Here is a 20,317-nt window from a genome sequence, read left to right as displayed (position 1 = left end):
GGTAAACAAAATACAAATGAAGTATAAAGTTTGTTTTAGTCATATATTTAATTTTTGTCCATTTTGGTATCATATTTAAACTCCAAATGAATTCAGATTGAGGCAGTATACAGGAATTGTAAGTCAAACAAGTGTAAAGAAAGGCAGAGATGATTTATTCATGAACCCTATGACAGGTCTGGACCACTCTTAAATTTTGTTTGTACCAAAGAGAAAATTCTGAGCACGAGAAAATTGATGACTGCCACAAAAATTCTTAAATCACTCATAAGTGCCTCTTAAGAACAAATCTGTTCATACGAGTGGTTCTTGCATGAGGCCCGTTGTCAACCAATTTGTTTCTCTTTGGGCATCTCATGACTATGCTGGATTAAACGTACCAGTTAAACAAGGGTGAGAGCAGTGATCCTTTACTAACACCAACTGTGGTTGTAATGTATGTTGTTGGCTGTTATCTTTTAGCCTGTACGTCAAGTCACAGTGGTGTCAAAGGCATGCTGTTGACATGCAGTATCTGCCTACCCAGTGGGAAAACCAGTCAGTGTGAATCCTCCTGCACCTACAATAGACTCTTCTTTGTCTTTAGTCTCCCCACCGCAGGGATTTCTCTAATACTCTGTATTCCCAACATGGATTGTCAGTGTTTCCTTAAAGCACATGAATCCCCCTGTGGGAGAGCATCTGCCTGACCCGCCTCCCCTTGTCACCACACCCCGAGGATGCTGCTCTCTCCCTGGGGAGAACGGTGCTTGTCTCCCTTGGAGTTGGATAAGTTATGGAATGTGCCATCCCCTTCCTCAATAATAATTCATGGGCTGTGCTGGGCGCTGGCAAGGCCTATATGTTGTTGTTTTTTTTATTATTTTTCATTTTTTTTATTGATATCTAATGTATCAGTCTCCTCTGAAATGTATGTTTCCATTGTTAAGACCTGGCATTTCTTTGTGATGAACTACTTCATCATGTTAGCAGAGGGTGTGATTAAATGTGTGTTGTTTTATGACGATGGTGTAATTGAGGGAAGGTGCAATAAAAGTTGCCCGCGGCTTTTTTTTTCCCTTTTTCACCGGGTAAATGTAGAAAGGGCTAAATAAGAGGTGGGCTGCTAGAAATATAGAGGGCTTCTCCTTATAACTCCCCTGGCACGCCTGCAACGCAGTGGCTCTCTCAGATTTGAAAACAGAGCAGGTATCACACACAACAGCCGTGAATTGTGTCCTGTCTGGGGATTCAGTGAAATAACCCAGACTCCAGAAGTCATAAATCTGGCTGAAATTGGTCTTATATGCGGCCAAATAAAGCCTTCGAGTGCCAGCGCCTGTGCATTAGAATGTCTGCTCCACCGTTGGTTGGGGGGTGGTGGGGGTGGGGGTGGGTGGGGGGGGGGGGGGGCAGACAAACATGTAACATATAATTTGGGATATGCATTATACATGCTGTGTGAGCAAGAAATCATGTCACATAGGAGCACAAGGCACGTACTGATACACGCTGGCAGAAATTTTAACGTCTCACACACACACACACATACACACACACACGCATCAGAAATGAAACAATAGCACGGAAGTAAATCATTTACCTAACATTGCCCTTGAGACTGTAAAATCATTTATATGACGCCCAGAAAAAAAAACCTGGTGCACAACAATGAAACAGAAAGCTGCTCACACACTCTTGTCACTGTCGTACTCCACCACGTATCACAGAGGCCAGGACTTATCGGCTGGTTATTGAGTTGACACAGCTCTGCTACAGTACGGGGCGCTATCAGATCCACTCTGAGAAAAGTGAAATAGAGGTAGTGGGTGTGAATGAGTGCTGAGGAATGACATTTTCTGCAAATTGGGAAAATATTATTACACTGAGTCAAGAATTTCCTCATTACGGAAAGATTTTCCGCTTCAGTCTTGCTCAGCCTTGCAAATATGCATCTCCACCTCTGCTTTTGACTTTACTGTATGTGAGTGTGTGTGTGTGTGTGTAGGCAGCCGAGCCTGTCTTCAATTATTCACCTATGACGGCTTTTCAACTCAATACGATCCCCCGGCTCTCCCACCCCCCCCGTGTCGTGCTCTGCTCAGCCAAACTTTCTCTCTCGTCCTTTTTTTTTTCTCTCCTTTACTTCCCTTTTCCGCCTCTCTTCACCCCATGTCTGCCTCCCTTTCATGCCTCAAACCTTTCATCCTCTCCTGCACCACCACCAACTCTCACCCTCCACCATCCCTCTCTCTTTACATCTCTCCCAATCTTGAGGTATCCTGTCTATACTCAGGCTTGACAAGTAATGGGTGTGTCTCAGCTTTTTCTCGCCTCCTCCCTCTACCCTCCAAAACCCGCTCTGCCATCTCTCTTCCCGCCACACAATCTCCTCTCATGTCAGGGAAACCTGTAGGCATCCGAGTGCTACTTTTGATCATTGCTTTTGCTGGGAACCCTCATCGCCTTGCTCTGCCTTGGGGTGGCAAGAAGAGGCAGAGAGTGAAAGAATGAAAGGTGGAATAGAGTAAAGTTATGTCAAGTCTGGCTGACATGTGCAGCCAGGCAGCTGCTGCATGCAGCAGAGAGCAAAGTTGGCACATGCACCTCTCAGCTATAAGCAGTAAATAAACCTCCTGTTAGAGCTTTTGTATATAACACAACACCGGATGACATACACGCTCTCTGTTATTATGGTGACACAATTTTTGAGGTATTCGCAGAGGTAATTGAAGGGAAGATAATAAGAAAAGAAAAAACACAGGAGAGTAAACACTGTGCTCCCACACAGCACCCAAACCAGGCCAATCAGTAGCGATTCTGCCACCCTTTGTTTTGTTAGGTAATTGTAGTTCTTCCTTGGGCTGATTGGTGTGATTTTGAAAATGCTTGAGTGCAGAGATGACATGCATAATTTATTCAAGTTTTGTCAAAATCTTATCTTTGACAAGTGTGAGCATGTTGCATGGCACATGGACAAACAAAACTATTTCACTCCCCCTTTTTCCATCAGTACAAAATGTGAATTAAAGAACACAATGGTGAGATGCATCATTCCTCAAACTTCTGACAGAATCTAATAGTGGGATCCATATTCTGAAATTAAATTAGACTAAAGAGTCTACAGTCATGCTAGCAGCTGTACGAGGCTGTACGAGCAGTGATTTGAGCTAAATTCTATGCTTACAATGACAATACTGTTATTAGGAAGTATAATGTTTACCATGTTCATCATCTTAGTTTAGCCTGTTAACATGCTAACATTTGCAAATTAGCACTAACCACAAAGTCCAGCTGATGTAATGAGTTTTTACAATTAGCAGATATTTGGTCATAAATCAAAGATGAATAGACAATCAGTTTTTACGATTCATCCTGAGGGGAACATGAATGTCTCTGCCAAAATTCATGAAAATACATAGAACATAGTTGTTGAGATTTGACTCAACACCACAAATGTGAACCTCAAAGTGGTGCTAAAGGGAAAGTCAAGGAATCACCAAAAACATTATGATTCATACTCTGGGGAAGATGAATGTCTGTAAAAAAAAAAAAAAAAAAGGTTTGGGTGCACCCAGATGAAGTAGGTTGTAGGGGCTTTGTGGCCAACACAATGATCAAGCTTCTGAAGAACATGGGACTCACAGCCCAGGACCAAATACAAGACATCAGAACTCTCTTTGAAGCTGCTAAAAGTAGCAGCAATTGGCTTTGGTATACAGTTAATTTGCTCTGGTCCAAATAAGTGGATGAGTTGGTAACTTTGTGTGTTTTCCCTTTTGCTTGGTTTCGTTTCACACAGAGAAAAATCCAAGCAAACCAAAATGCATCACTACAAGCCATGTGAGAACATTCACTATGCTCATTAGTTAGACATGTCTGGGGTGGGAACAAGAACATAAACATAGGAAGAAGGTCAAGAAGAAGCTCTTATCTGCCAACAATGCAACGCACTGGTCCAAGTTGGACATTAATTCATTCTCTGGCTAAACAGACACAAAACAAGGGCAAATTGCACTCAGCTGCAAAACTTTACGGGCGTGTTTGCGCCAGTATATCATTAGCGCTAAATCTTTTGTGAGTAAGACCTTAACATGAGGCAGATTGCAGGTGCAAATGCTACGCAATTCACAGTGCTATTAGCTCACGCAATCCATTCTTTGTGGATTTGGCCTTTAGTATCCAAAGCAACATCTTAGCATTTTGAACCAACTGATTTACTGTTGACTAGTGACACAATTCTCTTGCAGCTGCACTGGGGCTGTTATAGATTAAAACAAATTTTTTGCTAAGTCAGGGCAGGTCATACATAATTGAGTTCTCATTATTCTTTGGTGTCATCTAATGTTTGCCATATTTCATGTGGTTTGAAAACTAAAACGCAGATATGCACCTTGGGAAAACCACAGTGGTTATCTTGCTGCATGCTACAACAAATAACTGGAAGAGACGATTTTTAGACTGATTGCATGATAAGTTTATTAACATAAAATATTTTTGCCCTAAGCAAGTGTTTAAACTTTTCTTTTTATGTGAGTTCTACTGCTTCCATTCAGTCTGTCTAATGCAATACCTCATAAAATACTTGGAGGAAAATCCAGCTATTGACGCTCTCATTTCTAATGGTTTCAATTATGTGCCAAAGGGTGGAAATTTAAAAAAAAAAAAAAAATACAAAATGATCTAGCTGAGACAAAGCGACAATTAAATAGTCGACACATGATAAAGGGAGAATTTTTCTTGGCAGATTAACTCCCTATAAAATTGCTTTATTTAATACAATCTAAGGAAGAGAGACGTATAGAAAGCCCAGCCCCAACCCCATACCCCATGAGCCCAGCTCAGTATGGGGTTCACACAGCTCCAGTCACAGAGGCATTAAAATCTAACAGAGGTGTTAAACTTTGGACGACATGCAGGACACGTTGCATAAAACAGCAGTAAATTATGCCAATGAGGAGAAGTGCAGACTGCTGGATATAAAAAAGTTATGGATGTGGCTGAGGGTGCGAGGTGAAAGTGTGCATATAGCTCTGCCCAACACACACAAACTCTCTCTCTCTCTCTCTCTCTCTCACCCACACACACATACACACATACACACACAGTCCTCCTCTGTCTGACAGGTGGCATAAAAGGTTATGAGTCTGGATAAGGACATAGCGATTGCCACAACCCTGGCTTTTTATCACATTCCTGGAACGGGTTCTGCATCGCTGTCATGCTTTACAGCACATTCAAAGTTTTTACAATAGAACATAAGAAATACTCTTGCTGTACATAAAGAGAGGTTACAGTACATTGAAAAATGCACAAAGCTCGCAGCTTTGACTGCCACCACTGTTGGATGTCTTCTCAACGTCTGTTAACATGACTTACAATTACGTGAAGAGAATATATGTGAGGGAGCCGACAAAGGTCCCTATAGCTTTGATGCAGCACTGCATACCTCACATGAGAAACACGCTGTAGATGCACATACACACAGCCTATTATTCTATTAATAAATGGAATTTATGGAACAGTCAAATCAAGGTGCTTTATATAAGAGCCTCAAATGGAATAAAGTAACCCACTTTACAATGAGTCCTTTGATAAAGTTTGGATAATCTCTTCAATCAGAGAGTGTTAACAGTGTAATCCTTGAGGATTTATATCATATGTCGTCCAACTCACTCTCTCTGTCTTCTTCTGCCCATGTTTCTTCACACTCAACTGTCAGCTCTCAAATGAAGGCAAAATGCCATCACTTACAGAGATGTCAGTGTGCTTTTGGACAGGACTTGCCTGTGGGCTGTACTGCATGCTCTCAGAAATCTGGAAATAATTAACTACTGAACACCTTGAAGCCAACTGGCTTGAAATGATGACTAACATTGCTTACATGGCATATGTTTGTAGATGTATAGTTAGAGTAATCCTCCTTTATGATTGTGTGGGATGTCCAATTATTCTGCTAAGAATGTGTTCCAGGTCTACAGCTGAATTACTCAACTCTATGAAGCTAATCTGGAGGTTTGTGGTGGTCCGGTATTTTACTGATATTGGGTTAGATTCCCGGGTTAGCCCACTTTAATCCTGCCATGCCAAGTTATGAACATGTGTTTCTGCTGAGTCTTCACAGCAGGGGATAGTCGCACTGAGCCCTGCTGGAATTGTGTCAGGAAGGGATATCTTCACTATGAGTATGTGCTAGAGGAATGATTACAGCTCCCGGTAACTATTCTATTTGAACCAAGCGGATAGCTCCAGGTCTGAAAAGTGAAGCCAATGCGGAAGTGACTTAAACCTGCATTCTCTCTAATGGTCAGCAGGGGACGACTCCACTAGCTCCAAAAAGAAGTCTGATTGTATGGAAGTCTATGAGAAAATGACCCTACTTCTTACTTGATTTATCACCTCAGTAAACTGTTTCCTAATGGGTTTATGGCCTCAATCACTAGTTTCAAGTTTTCATTACAATATGATGTTCATTTGTAAATTATAATCCCATTTAGAGTAAGTAAAGCAGGCTATGATTTACGGCGTGGTTACATTGTGATTGACAAGTTGGTTAGGTAACGTAACCTGGTGTAACCCCAGATTAACAGAGTATAGCTGTAGCTGCTGTTATTTCAATGTGTTTTCAGTTCATGAAAGTCAATTGCAACATTTTGGTTGCCTAAAAAAATCCTGGTCAGTGTTTGGTTGTACTAAAAGACTCTCTAAGGAGTTGGATGTTCAGTTTTTCTGGTAAGTACATTTTGTTTTAATGGTTTTATGCCTGTTTTTCGCTAGCGAAAATTAGCATTATCACAGTTAACCATAGACTGTAAATGCACAGTGCTAACCAAGGTTGCTAGCGTTAGGGTTAGCTCCACCCTCTCATCCAAATATGGTCACTTCTGACTCCAAAAATCCAAGATGGTGATGGTCAAAATGCCAAACTCGAGGCTTCAAAACAAGAGTCCACAAACCAATGGGTGATGTCACAGTGGCCACGTCCATTATTTTTTTACAGTCTATGATTTGAACATACATGTGGTCTATATAGGTCTATTAATATAGATTTGAAAAAAATGTGAACCTGTCCTTTAGGTAATATTTCCTGCTGCTGCTTCACAAGCAAGAGGCTTTTAATGTGAAACATGTGAAAGAGCTATTGGAAATTCGATGTATTTGTCACAGTTAGAGCTTTAAAGAAGTGCAAATATAAATTCCCCTGCAATTTGATCAGCTGATCAGTTTTAACTATTGTTTGGAGGAAAGGTTCAAGCAGAGACAACTCAGTGAGCTGTTTGATGAAGATGTTTGAAAGTGGTATCAAGGATGCTTCTAATTTTTGATACATTTTAATTTTCAATTTTTTATAATCAATTCATCGTTTAAGTCATTTTTTCAAGCAAAAATACAAAACATTTGCTTGTTCCAGCTTTTCAAATGTGATGATTTTCAGCATTTTTCACCAAATGCATAACTAAACCTAAATACCTTTGGGGTTTGGACTGTTGTTCAGTCAAAACAAGTAGTATGAAGGTGTCAGCTTGGCATTTCTTACCAAACGATTAATCAATGAATCGTGAAAACAAATAGAGATTAATAAATGATGATAATGAAAATAATTGTTAGTTGACATTAAATTATAATTATAACCAACAGGCAAACAAATGAGCAACGGTGATGGCCAGTTCTGGGATTTAAAGGTCAATGTTTGGTAGACAACTCCACAGTCTCCAGTCTCAGGGCATCTCTGAATACTCCAAACAACTGTGGCAACAGCAATCAATGGCTCACTTAAAGGTAAGAATTCAATCTAAACATCTATGATTTGCTTTGGAAAATGGTCAGCAGCAATGTCACCATTGACATCTTTATCTAAAAGTTCATTTCCACTGTTCAACTGACAACCTTTGAGGAATAATAAAGTTGCTGTCATCACATCTTTAACAAAAATATGTTAATGCACTTAGACAAACAAACACAATTAGAGTCACTCTAGTTGGTGACAGACTCCGTTATACGGCTGACTTCACATGTTGCTCCACGCTTTGTTTCTCTGCTTTTTCCCCTGCTCCTGCTATTCTCCCTCTATCAACTCTTCTGTCTTGAGTGAGCCATTTAGCTGTCGGACTCTTGGAGCTGTCAGCATCCCTGCTCATCTACCCCTCCGCAACACTGAAAGGCACTCATTTACCGCCTCCTCCCCTCTTTTAGTCTCCTTCTGTCTTTTTTTATGTTTTCCACTTCTCTATCACCTCGCTCCCTCTCTCACCTCCCACGAATTGCAAAGTTCACGGCACAGCCAACCTGTTGTTTTTGTTCGACAAACGTCCGCCACTCGCCCTTGCAATCAAAGTTAATAAGCAAAGACACAAAGACCCGCGCACGCTCTCGCAATCAGCAGACAAATAGTGACACTCTCGTACTACCCATGCACACACACACATTCAGAGTCTAAAGTTTTATGGGTGAGTGGTTTTACAAGCTTAAATGGGTTCTTAAGTACAGGGTATCTACCCATTGAGACCAGAACTACATCAGTCACTCTGTCATTACTGAGAATACACACACACACACACACTCATACACACGTCACAGCTGAGTGTGTGTGCACAGTTTTGTGACCATGATGAATTTCCTCTGCCCTCCCTCCCTCATTGCTCCATCCTCCTGTCCTCACTCTTCCCATCCTCTCCTGTTTCTTTCATACCTCACTTTCCACCTCTCCCTCCTTCTCTTCTCTTCCTAATCTCTCTATCCCTCCATCCCTTCGTCTCCGATCATACAGAGTTCACTGTTGGTGTGGCTGCTGTGTGTTTTGGCAGGTCACACTGAGCCTCTCCGGTCCAACCAGAGTCGGCTCAGCGTGGGCTGGAAAACCTCACAGGGCTCGCGGTAGGCCGTCTTAGACACACACACACACATATACATACACACATGCAAGCGCAGTACACACACACACACACACACACCTACGCACAGATTCACACATGTGCAAAAAATGTACATGCGCTTTTTATTTTCACAACACCGCTTCAAAAGGTTAGGTTTTAGACTGACCCCTGACAGCTGTCATTCGTCACTGTGCCACTTTGGCAAAGGATCATGGGAGATGTGTTTTTTCCAGAGATGCCACATAAAACCACCAAGTCAAATCCCAGAGAGTAGAAGAGGTAAATTATGCGTAATAGTTCAACCTGAACTGCTGTGGGCTTTGGCCAGTGTCAAGAGCAGTGCTTGCCTTTCATTTAGAGAGTATGAACCTCGTGCTGTGGTGGTGACTAAAAAATACCATTTGCATCATTTTACATGGGGACAAATGTACCACATATATACTGTATGTGAATAGATGGTAAGTCATATGAGCCACAGTTCATGCATATAGTACTGGTATTTTTTTTATTGGATTGCTGATGTCAAATAATCTCTAAAAGTTGAACAGAAATTTGAATGTTCCTCCATTTATGTAAGAACATTTTTTAACTATAACGGTACTACAGTATATTGTGTATATTTTCCATTTTTGAAATGAGGGCTAAACTATTTTTTGACATATTTGTGGAAACCGTGTCAGTCACAAGCATCTGAGTGGGCGTTTCTCATGGCAGCAGTTGACTGACAACAGAGAGCTGTAATTGCCAAGAGACGCATTGTCAACTTCCGTTGTGCGCTACTAATTGGAGAACTCCAAACTGTACATCCTATGAACGTTGTGTCAACAAGCCCTCATAGCGTTGTTATGTACTGTAAGAGATTTAAGATGTCTTGTCCCTTAACAACATTCAACATTTAGGAGAACTCGTCAGGGCTGTTAAGGAAAGAGGAATGCTAGGCTAAATAAATGCTAGCTTGATACTTTTTACTCCACAAGTGGTAGCTAGTTAGCCTAGCTTGTTAACATTAGCAGTGATTCCAACCAGACTTTTTGTTCATATTATTTCAACACTTGCTGAGTTATTGGCACTGAGTCGTGTCTGTCTTTCATTGGTCCACATGCGACGGCAAATGACCAGACTATCAAAACTTTGAACCATGATATAAGGTAATGTACAGAAGAATCACAGAGAAACGCAGGGAGGACTATCTGTGTGGCTGTTGGATGTGAAGTGATATTTTTAGTGCCCGCCCACACAGGTATTGCTTGAATAACACTACCGGCGTCATGAGTCGGAACCAAAAGTTCACGTCTGGTACAGAATACCAATTCAGGGGTTGCATCTCAACAGCTCTTTCTTAGCAAACATGTCGATTTCAGTTCAACTTTAATATCTTTTCTGATGATGTTCCTGCCAGAAATCTATAAAATATCTTACATTTTCAGTATCTCTGGCAGACATTTATTTTTGTTTGCGTGGGAAGAATACTGTGTTTACACCATCATTAAAAACATAAATTCTTTATAGGAATATGTGGATTATTATTATGTTTTTCAGTAAAGTTTATAAAAACTGTTTTGCTGTATTGGAATCAGTTCAAGAAAATGTCGTCCCACTGCCAATCAGCATCATATTGATCAGTTCTACAGTAAAGAATATGTAATCAAGCTAACTGCCAACTGCCGAGGGACTAGGGGTGCAGACAGCACAGATTGCCTGATTTTGGACGAGGCCTCCAACACCAAATTGTGATTCACTCTCTGGAGATAAGGAAGGACTCTCTGACTGTCTGTTTGTCTGGGATCTTCAATGTGACAGACAGATGAGTCATAACTGTGTCCCAGAGCTGACAGGCTGTTGAGACGAAAAAGAGGAGATGTGGAACAAGAGGTTGGACAAGAGGGGAGGACAGGAGGGGGGGAAGGAAGAACACCCGTCTGCTTCCTGCTATAGGCGAGTCAAAGAGAAAATGAAGTGAAAATTCATTTTTCACCCCATCATGTTATTCATGTATTCTAATACACGATATTTCATGCCTAAAAATCACTTTTCTCACTTTTCCTTACTTTCTTGGAAGACATGATGCTTTTTCGTAGTTGTTACATCACATATCAGTGGATGTACATGAAAATTCAAACCGATAACCCCATCAAATCCTTTTGAACGATCCCTTCTGTCCCTCCAGTCATTTAAAACTTTCAATTTCACTTCCAGTGTCCATCAAATGCAACACCAGTAATGAAATACATTCCACCTCCTCCTGTTTCTCCTTTCTTCATCCACTGAACACTGAACTTTGACAAGTAGGTGTACAGTATGTGGACATAATTCCTTATATATATGCACCTGTGGAAATACTCAGAGATATCACACTGTAAAGATTCTTGTCACATGTTACAAGTTAAAAAGTACAAGAATGCCAGTATTATCTGAAAAATGTACTTTAAGTATCAAAAGTAAAAGTATTTCTTATACTAAAGTGAAATATATGGATTATTTGACTGATGCATTAGGCTGTCAGCAGCATTTTGATGTTGTAGCTGGTTGAGGAGGAGTTGATTTGAACTACTTAATACAATGTTGGGTAGTGTAGGAACTATTTATAATTTGTTCTGTGTTTGATTTAGAGCAACTAATGTTTTCATCATCGACAAATCTTCTGATTATTTTTTTGATTAATTGTTTTAGTCTATAACACACAAAAAAGAGTGAAAAATGTCTATCACAGTTTCCTATAGTCCAAAGTAATGTCATCAGATGACTTACTGTGTCCAACCAACAATTCAAAATTCAAAGATATTCAATTTACTGTAATATAAGACGAGAAAAAGCAGCAAATTCTCAAATTTGAGAATCTGAAGCCATCAATGGTTGGCATTTTTGCTAAAAAAAAATGAATTAAAATGATTAATCAATTATCAACATAGTTGCTGATTAATTTTCTGTCGATTGACTAATCGATTAATCAACCAGTGGTGGCAGGACACACTTTCTTTGTTCTTTGCTTCCTTGCCCAGGATTTGAAAAACAAAACAAAACAAGTAAAATACAAAAAAAAAAACTTTTATGGACAACGGTCTTCTTTCTCATGGTGCATCAGTGGCTTTTTGATTTCAAGTTAGTTGGATTTTGACTATGCAAAAGTAGCACTACAGGAAGTTTAATCTGTTACAATACATCATATTTTATATACTGATTATATGTTTTGTATGTTAAATTTTAAAACCAGTAAATCCAGCTGTCAGATAAATGTAGTTTAGTGTAACATAGAATATTTCCCTAAATGCAGTGGGGTACAAGTACAAAGTAGCAGAAAATGAAAATACTGATGTAAAGTATAAGTACCTCACAATTGTACCTCACAATTGTTCTTGAGTACAGTGTTGTACAATAGTAAATGTACTTTGTTACTTTCCAACACTGTGTATATGTTTGTCAGCACTTCTTTGAAACTAAATTTCACTGATTTGACAGTCCTGAAGAAAATCTGAAGGGAACATGGTTGTAATTGTTATGTCTATCAGCCTCCAGGCCTATTATACTACATACACATACTGCATATGCACATACACTACTGTATCTCTGTTCTAGCCTCATTTGATTTCATAACCATTGTTTGGGACGTTTACCTCGTTATGTCTGCGTCGAGCACAGGGCGGCTTTTCTGCATGAGCGTGCATATGTGTGAATGTGATTATGTGCACTCGTGTGTGTCTGCTGTTAGTAATCTCGGCGGAAATGTGAGTGTGTGTGTGTGTGTGTGTGTCTTTCTCTTCAGCCCCAGGGCGAGCCGCAGCGAGGTGTCCCCTAAGGCCTCTCCCTCTTCCTCACATACCCCCCCCCGACACCCTGCACCCCCTCATTTCCCCTGTCTAGCTACCTCTCCTCCTCCACCCCCCCCCCCCCGTCACCCCTCCTTTTGCCCTCTTTAGCCACGACACTTTGAATCAAGCAGAAATTAATGCAGATGATGCATTCACTGTCTCATTGTCTCCTTCATTCTGTGGATGGATATCGAGATGACAGCGACATTGGGAAAACTACTGACGTAAAGCTTTTAGCGACGCTGCAGGGTGTTTATGTACAGTATGTGTAAATGCAAAGATGCGTGTGTGTGTGTGTGTTGTAAGTGTGTGTGTGTGTGTGTGTGTGTGTGTGTGTGTGAGAGAGAGAGAGAGAGAGATAGAGAGAGAGACATAGTATATGTGAGCAAGTTTGCCTTTTTGTGGGCCTGTGTGAGAGAGCCTTGTAAATGAAACTGTGTGTGTATGATTGTGCATGTGTATATGTGCTTGTGTGTGTGTGTGTGTGTGTATGACGACATTTGGTCCTTTCTTCACGTGTTTATGTCCGTGTGTGTGTGTACATGTGCATGTGTCACATTGTAATCCGCCACCTGGAGAGAGCAGAAAGGGGTTATGGGTAATATGCGAACTGCTGTTTGATTGATGAGCCAATCAGAGCAGCACAAAGGATTTCATTAACAATAGACACCCTGCCACAAATCAGCAATCATCCACACGCACTCACGTATCAACACTTATCAGCGTACACACACACACACACACACACACACACATACATCCAACAAACACACTTACAGTCACTTATCGACACTTGCAAGTGCGTCGACCTATACCCCACCCACTCGTCCACACCCACACTGAGAGTGTGTATGTGTGACATAAGTAACACAGTGTTATCACAAAGTCAGCAGTAATATTGTGGCCATTTCATCAGGACCGGCTAAGAGCAACGGGAATGCATATGGGTCACCGGTTTGCTTTTGGGGAAAAAAAAAAAAAACGCGGACGGCGAATCAAAACCGAGCATGTGTTCATTCTTTCCCCGTACATTTGGCCTGTTTCTCAATCACTGTGCTTTTGATGAAGAGTGGGGCTACTTGATGACGGGGGGGGAGAAAAAACGAGACACTCAGCTGGCAGAATTACTTTTAAAAAAAAAAAAAAAAAAAGTAAATTAGTTTTTATGCCCCGTGAGCCCTTTGCTCCGTTTTGATCTCCTCGCTTTTTAAAGAAGGGGGACACAGCTGCTCAAACACACACACACACACACACACACACACACACACAAATACACACACACACAACAACACACAGAGCATGGTAATGGGCTATACTTTCTCATTAGGGTGACAGGGGTGTTATTTTTGTGTATGTGTGTATGTGTGTGTGTGTGTGTGTGTGTCGGGGTGCTTCGTTATTATTGATTGCAATAATAAGATATGTGGACGCACAGATTATTTGCATCCCTGAGCAGAGTTATTGTTATCGGGGGGGATGATGTGATTATGATGGTCATATCCACACTGCCTGGGGCAAGACGCTGTCTGACTGCCTACACGTGTGTGTGTGTGTGTGTGTGTGTGTGTAGGTGTGTGTGTGTGTGTGTGTACAAGAGAGAGACAGAGAAAGTGCGTGCATCTGTGTGTGCATCTGTGTGCGCCCTGCCATCTCCATAGCATGTCTATGTCTAATTGGCTCGGGCTGATTCCACCCCTGGAATCCATTTTACACGGTTACCAAGGTGACAGCATCCGTTGTCTCCATCGTCGAGTAGACAGAAACATGTCAGCCTGCACACATGAGCGTGCGCGCACACACACACACACAAATAGGAACGGCGGCAAACGTGCAGGAGCCCCAATCCCTGTTAATTAGCTCCATCTATTAGCAGCAAATCCACTAATTAAAGCCGAGCCAAGACACGACCCAAAGAAAGCTATCTACATAAGCCATATGGAGGGCTAAATGTGGAAGGGACCCAGTAATGACAACATGCATACACACACACAAACACACACACAATGGTACTTTATGTATCAAGGAAGGTCAACGGAAACCCTTGGCTGTTTTTATCTGCCAACCCTTCACAGAGCTGAAGAATATCACGGGTAAACTGCTTCTCAGAGGCGGATGAATAGATGTCATACAGAGGTGTTTAGTGCCTTAGCCTTGATTCAGCTTGTCATGGTGAAACGCCACAGCACACCATGAAAGCCAGAGCTGAGATAGAGACAAAAAGAGTGAATACAATTAATAAATGTTTTCTAAAGAAGCCTTTTTACACAAATAGCAAAGCCTCAAGGCCGCTGAGGGAGGTTCGGTAAATGCTCTTCTCATTTATTTTTATCTGCCATCTCTTTTGAAAGGAAAATAACCTCATGTAGTTGCGTGCCGAAAAGTACCTATTGGTGAAAAGGTGAGCTCAGCGTGAAAAGGAAAGGTACGGTTTTGCATTTAAGTTGGGTTTCTTTTTGCTTTTTGTTCGCGAGGGGAGCAGAGAGGTTTCTGAGTTGGCTTTTAAGGTGTCGCGCTGCGATTGAAATCCTGATGTTGATAAATGGAACGGAGGCCTGCTGTGAAGCTCTTCTGTCCCCAGACCCTCCCTCCCCTCTCCTCTCCTCTCCCCTCCCTCCTCGTCCACCTTCAATGGAGACGTAAGATGAATGAGAACGAAGCGGGAAAATAGCAGGACACAACAGGAGTGATCAAAAATATTACGTGCGAGGAAGATGATGAAACAATAAAGAGGGGACTGACAGGTAGGCAGCGCGTGATAGAAATGTGCAAATATTCATTCTCTTTCAACAAATGTGACAACAAGATGACACAGTTCCACTTAGTTCCAATGCAAATCAACTTGTGAATTTTTTTCTTGAATGAATACTAGAGTGACAGTTTTCTTCACTGCATTCTCCTCTAAAAGGATATAAAAAGTGCATTATAACCACACTGTGATTGTCTTATAATTATCATAATCACATCATGATCTAATAAACATAATCTGAAAAAATTAGATGCTTGAATACTTTATGATGCAAACTGAATAATTTACGACATACCATTAACTCAAATGTGATTTTCTGACTCACCCTGCAAGTTTCTCTTTGCTTTTAATGAGCTCACGAATCTACTTGCGATACATTCAAACGCACTTCAGGCAAAGCGTGAACATGCTGTTTACCAAATAAACATTTTTAAACCCGATAACTGACTAAGTGTGTCATTAAGATGGATATTTTATGCAGCATCAGGTAATGAGGAGATTCTACGAGGGAGAAATGGATGCAGGAGAAAAATGGAAACAGGAGAAAGCTCATGCTGGGGGTGGCGTGAGGGGGTGGCGGGGTGTTGCCACCCAGCGGTTTGCTGCATGAAAGCACATTCAGGTGTCAATCTCCTGGAGGAATTAGAAAGCTCTGCTGGATGCCACTTATTTCTACCCTCAGCACGCTCCGTCTCTCCCTCTCTTTCTCCCCTCTGTTAACCGAGTGATCAGCGCTGCATTAGTGTCGGAATCACAGCGCCGCATTTCTCTCTCTCAATCAAAATGGCTTTAATAGCCGTTGCATTTACTACAAGTATATTTATGAATCAAAACTATCACGCTCCTTAATACCTTTCAGGGAGTATGTTTGTCGGGTTTTTTTTTTAGCAGTTTGACTGATGTGATCCCTGCTGTACCACTGGTAGTTTGGTTGGGGGGGGGGTCTATAGTGGAACATTGTATATATAGAGGAATCTCACTTTGTTGTCTGTTAATCATGTGTTACCAGTCTGTGAGTTAAATACTTAAATTAAACTCTTCTTAACACTTCTTCAAGGTTATTCTGGAGTGAGATGTGGCACCATGAGATTTTAAGTTTCCAGGTTACAAGGCAAGTCAGCCTGGAAGTACTGATATGAAAATCTAATTAAAGCTGCACTAATAAATATTTCTATATTAACAATGGGGGAAAAAAATTACTACCTGTAATGAAAGGAGTCACTCGGAGTGATAAACCCACAGATAATTATCACCCGACTCTGCAATTTCCCTCAGCTCTATAAAATGTTTTCATTGTTTTGGTTTTTATGGCCCACAGCTTCACCATTTTGATTTACTTGTCCGGCTTGTCTACATAGGAGGCGACCAGAAGTGTAGTTTTACACTTTCTGTTTTCGTCCGTATGTGCTACTTTTGCTACACAGTCTTTGTAGACATCGTGTTGCAGTTCTCACTAATGTTGCTTCCAGTTGCAGCAGGAAGTTGTGTTCAGCAAAAAACAAAACAAAAAAAAAAACTACCTGCTGAACACCAAACAGCAGAGTAGACAAAATGAGTTAAAGAGTTAGATATTTCCACTCAGGAGTTGGTGGAGACCAAAACAGAGCTAAAAGGAGAGTCAGTCACTACATAAATGCTAACGTTGCTGTTGGATGTGTAAATAGCCAACTGTTTGCTGACATGTTTGCCATAACAACTTTATACGGTGATATATTAAGTTATTGTTAAGTTATGTTTAGTTTGTTGCCCACAAGTGGCCCAAAAACAATAATGTAGTTAAGTAACCAACTTAAAGAAGCACATTAAGTAAATCAAAAAAGTTAATTACAGCAACAGAAGTGACTTTTTTTAACACCATCGCAAATTACGCTTAGTTACAGGCTGCTGTTATGCAATATTATGAAGTATACTAATATTATGAAATATCATGGTATCACCCTGTTAAGACAGAGCCTGACATAACTGTTGATGATGACTGACTAATCAGTGTAATATTTTTAGCTTTGTGGGCGAGTGTCAGAGCAACAGGCCCAATCGCTGTTCCAGTCCTCCTACAGATCAAGCGCTGGCCTTCTGGGTGACGAGAAATTATGCTGAATTCAAATCAGCCTCTTCCCCCTCTCCTCTTTTATCTGGCAGGCAGCCTGAGGATCCATCACTGTAGGACACCAAAACGTTTTTCTCAGCCCATTTTCCTCCTCGGTGTATCTCCACTTTAGTTGTCAGCTGGAGAAGGCGCGATATAAAGAACAGTCTGGAAGATTATAGGGCAGGAGTGCAGATGGAAGCCCTGACGCCCTCCACCTTTCCCCCACCGAGTGCCTTTTCTCCACCGAGTCAAGCCTAATGAATGTTGAGAATCTTTCAGGGACTCTACTTAAATTGTTTATCATGCAGCCTCGCATTCACCACTCTGTCTAATGGGCTGTGTATAGGTGGCACTTATATGGTCCACAACATTCAACACTATTGAACGTGACCCTGTCTTTCATAAGGGATCTGGCCTCCGAGCAGTCACTCCGCTGAAAAAGAGGCTACAGGTATGCGCCGCCGTCTGTGTCCTTCTCAACACCGAGCCTTTTCCATTCTTTACACTCCATTGCTTTTGCCCTCCCCTCTCCTTTCACCAGACACAGCGGCACTCAGTCTCTCTCCCCTCAAATCACCGTCTCCATCTATGAGGGGGGTAAAAAATCAATACAACACCAAACAATGGCTTATAGGCCTAAGGGTGCAGTGTGCAGAAAGGTCACTGCTATACATTATGTATGGTGGCCAGCTAATGGTCAGTGTGCTCGCAGACAAATGGACTGTAAGCATCTCCCCTGTGTGATGATCGCACAGGGGAGATGCTTACACACACACACACACACACATACACGCAGGCACTAATACAAAGCTGCACAAGCAAACCTATAGGTAGAATGGATGTAAACAAGTACATGTAAGCACCAGCATATAAATATGTTCAAAGGCCGCACACAAACAAACACAGTCACACTGACCCTCACACACACACCGCTACCTTCATACAATATATAGTGTCTGAAATGGTCACAGATACATTCACAGACACGTTCACAGAAGCACAAGCACAAAGAATACACACATACACACACCTACTCTCTCACACCTTTTATAATTTATCTATCACTCTGGTCCACAGATATGGTTCAGAGAGCAGAACTCAAGCTATGCTGCATGTCTTTTATATCGTTTGTGAAGATGTACTGCTTTGTAAAGTTTTCACCTCGCACCTGTTTCACTCTGAGTCACATGTGTGTTTTTTACACCATGTTTTGAATGGAATGTATTTGCCCTCTTTTATTCCCAATGCCATATTATTATTATTTTCTATAAAAAGGATAAGGCTGGTGTTATTTTATATTTTCCTTACTGTCAACAAATCTATTGAGAAGTCCAAAACTAATGAGTGCTGTCACCAGAAAGCTGCCAGTTACGTTTAGTCTTTTTATGAATTAATTCAAACAAGATGTGTAACGTGTTAATTAACGAGCTTTAGAGGCTCTGGTAGGCAGCTTTTGTTACCTTCAGACCGAGCCAGGCTCGCTGTTTCCGCCTGTTTCCAGTCTTCATGCTAAGCTAAACTAACCAGCTGCTGGCTGTAACCTCATATTTACCGTCCAGACATGGGAACTTACTCTTGGCAAGAACGCGAATAAAAAGTATTCCTTTAAAAACAGGTCACACATATTTTAGACTCAGTATTTTCCTAAAACAGCGGAGCACTGTAGTTTTAAGCAAACGTTACTCAAACAAGAGTAAATAGTGCTTTCGTTGGGGACTTTTTACAGCGGCGTATTAATATACATTTGGTGTTCTACTGTAGCAGGACAGTGTATTGTCTCAAAACAAACTACAGTGCCCATGTTCATGTCACCAAGAGCAACAGTGTGACTCACTGATGTGTTTTTAATAGACTTTAGACAATAGAGCTCTATTGCTCAAAGGAAAAAGTGATAACAGGTTTTAGATAGACAGACAATGTTGCTTTTGTCATATATAATATAGAATACCACCCAACCATCTGATTAAAAATGATTTCTACAGTAAGTTTTATTAAGATTATCATTTTATTTTTAATGGCTGTTTAATTAATTACTACAACATAATTCAGACCGCATAATTCATATAAACAAATTCTCATTTAGTCTTGTCAGCAACAGAGATTCAAAGAACTTATCACTTTATCCGTCAGACAACATACATTTACCTCCCTAATGAGCACAGTAATCCCACCAATCAAAACTACAGCCTGCCGGGGATCCAACCGATGGCAACAGCCGTGATGGTGACCACGGTAACAAGACTAGAAAACTGCCACCACCAAAAGGGAAAAGGAAGAAAAAGGGAAAAAAGAAAAGAATGAGAATGACTAAATCTGCAATTATTGCCTGGTGGGGAGCAGAGTAGACGCATCAGTATGATGTGGTAATTGCCTGGACATGCTAGCGGTGGCAGAGAGCGCATTATTTATAGAGGAGAGGGGAACAACATGACAGGAAACACTATGTATGTAAGTGTGTGTGTGTGTGTGTGAGTCTGTGTGTGTGTGTGTGCGTGCCCATACTCCAACAGGAGAGAGTTTGACCTTCATGTAGGAGTGCTGGAGTTGACACAAGCACGTCTGCACTGGGACAAGAGCTCAGGTTTAACAGGCATATTGAAAAGGTCAGAGCTGTCACTCACCCAAACACACACACACACACACACACACACACACACACAAAGATGCACACACAACCAAAGTCCATATGTACATATCCACACACACGGGCACTAACACACATGTGCACTTTGTTACACTCACACACACACTTGGAGAGGCAGCGAGCGCATGCCAAAACGGTGAACCATGTCAAATTAAAAGAGAAGTCTGCGCGCTCTCTGCC

At 41.3% G+C, this 20,317-nt stretch overlaps 1 long non-coding RNA gene across 1 annotated transcript in view; it reads right to left on the bottom strand.

Moving 5' to 3' along the window:
* LOC122969498 overlaps window positions 1-19,851 on the bottom strand; it is a 52,033-nt gene extending 32,182 nt beyond the window's left edge. Inside the window, exon 1 of the long non-coding RNA XR_006399033.1 lies at window positions 19,639-19,851. This is a non-coding gene — a long non-coding RNA (uncharacterized LOC122969498). The remainder of the gene's footprint in view (window positions 1-19,638) is intronic.
* Window positions 19,852-20,317: the final 466 nt, after the last annotated feature.

This window comes from Thunnus albacares, chromosome 19 (genome assembly GCF_914725855.1).
Source record: "Thunnus albacares chromosome 19, fThuAlb1.1, whole genome shotgun sequence".
NCBI classification, from domain to species: Eukaryota; Metazoa; Chordata; class Actinopteri; order Scombriformes; family Scombridae; genus Thunnus; species Thunnus albacares.
The sequence above is the reverse complement of the archived record's forward strand: the minus strand, read 5'-3'. Positions and strand labels throughout refer to the sequence as shown.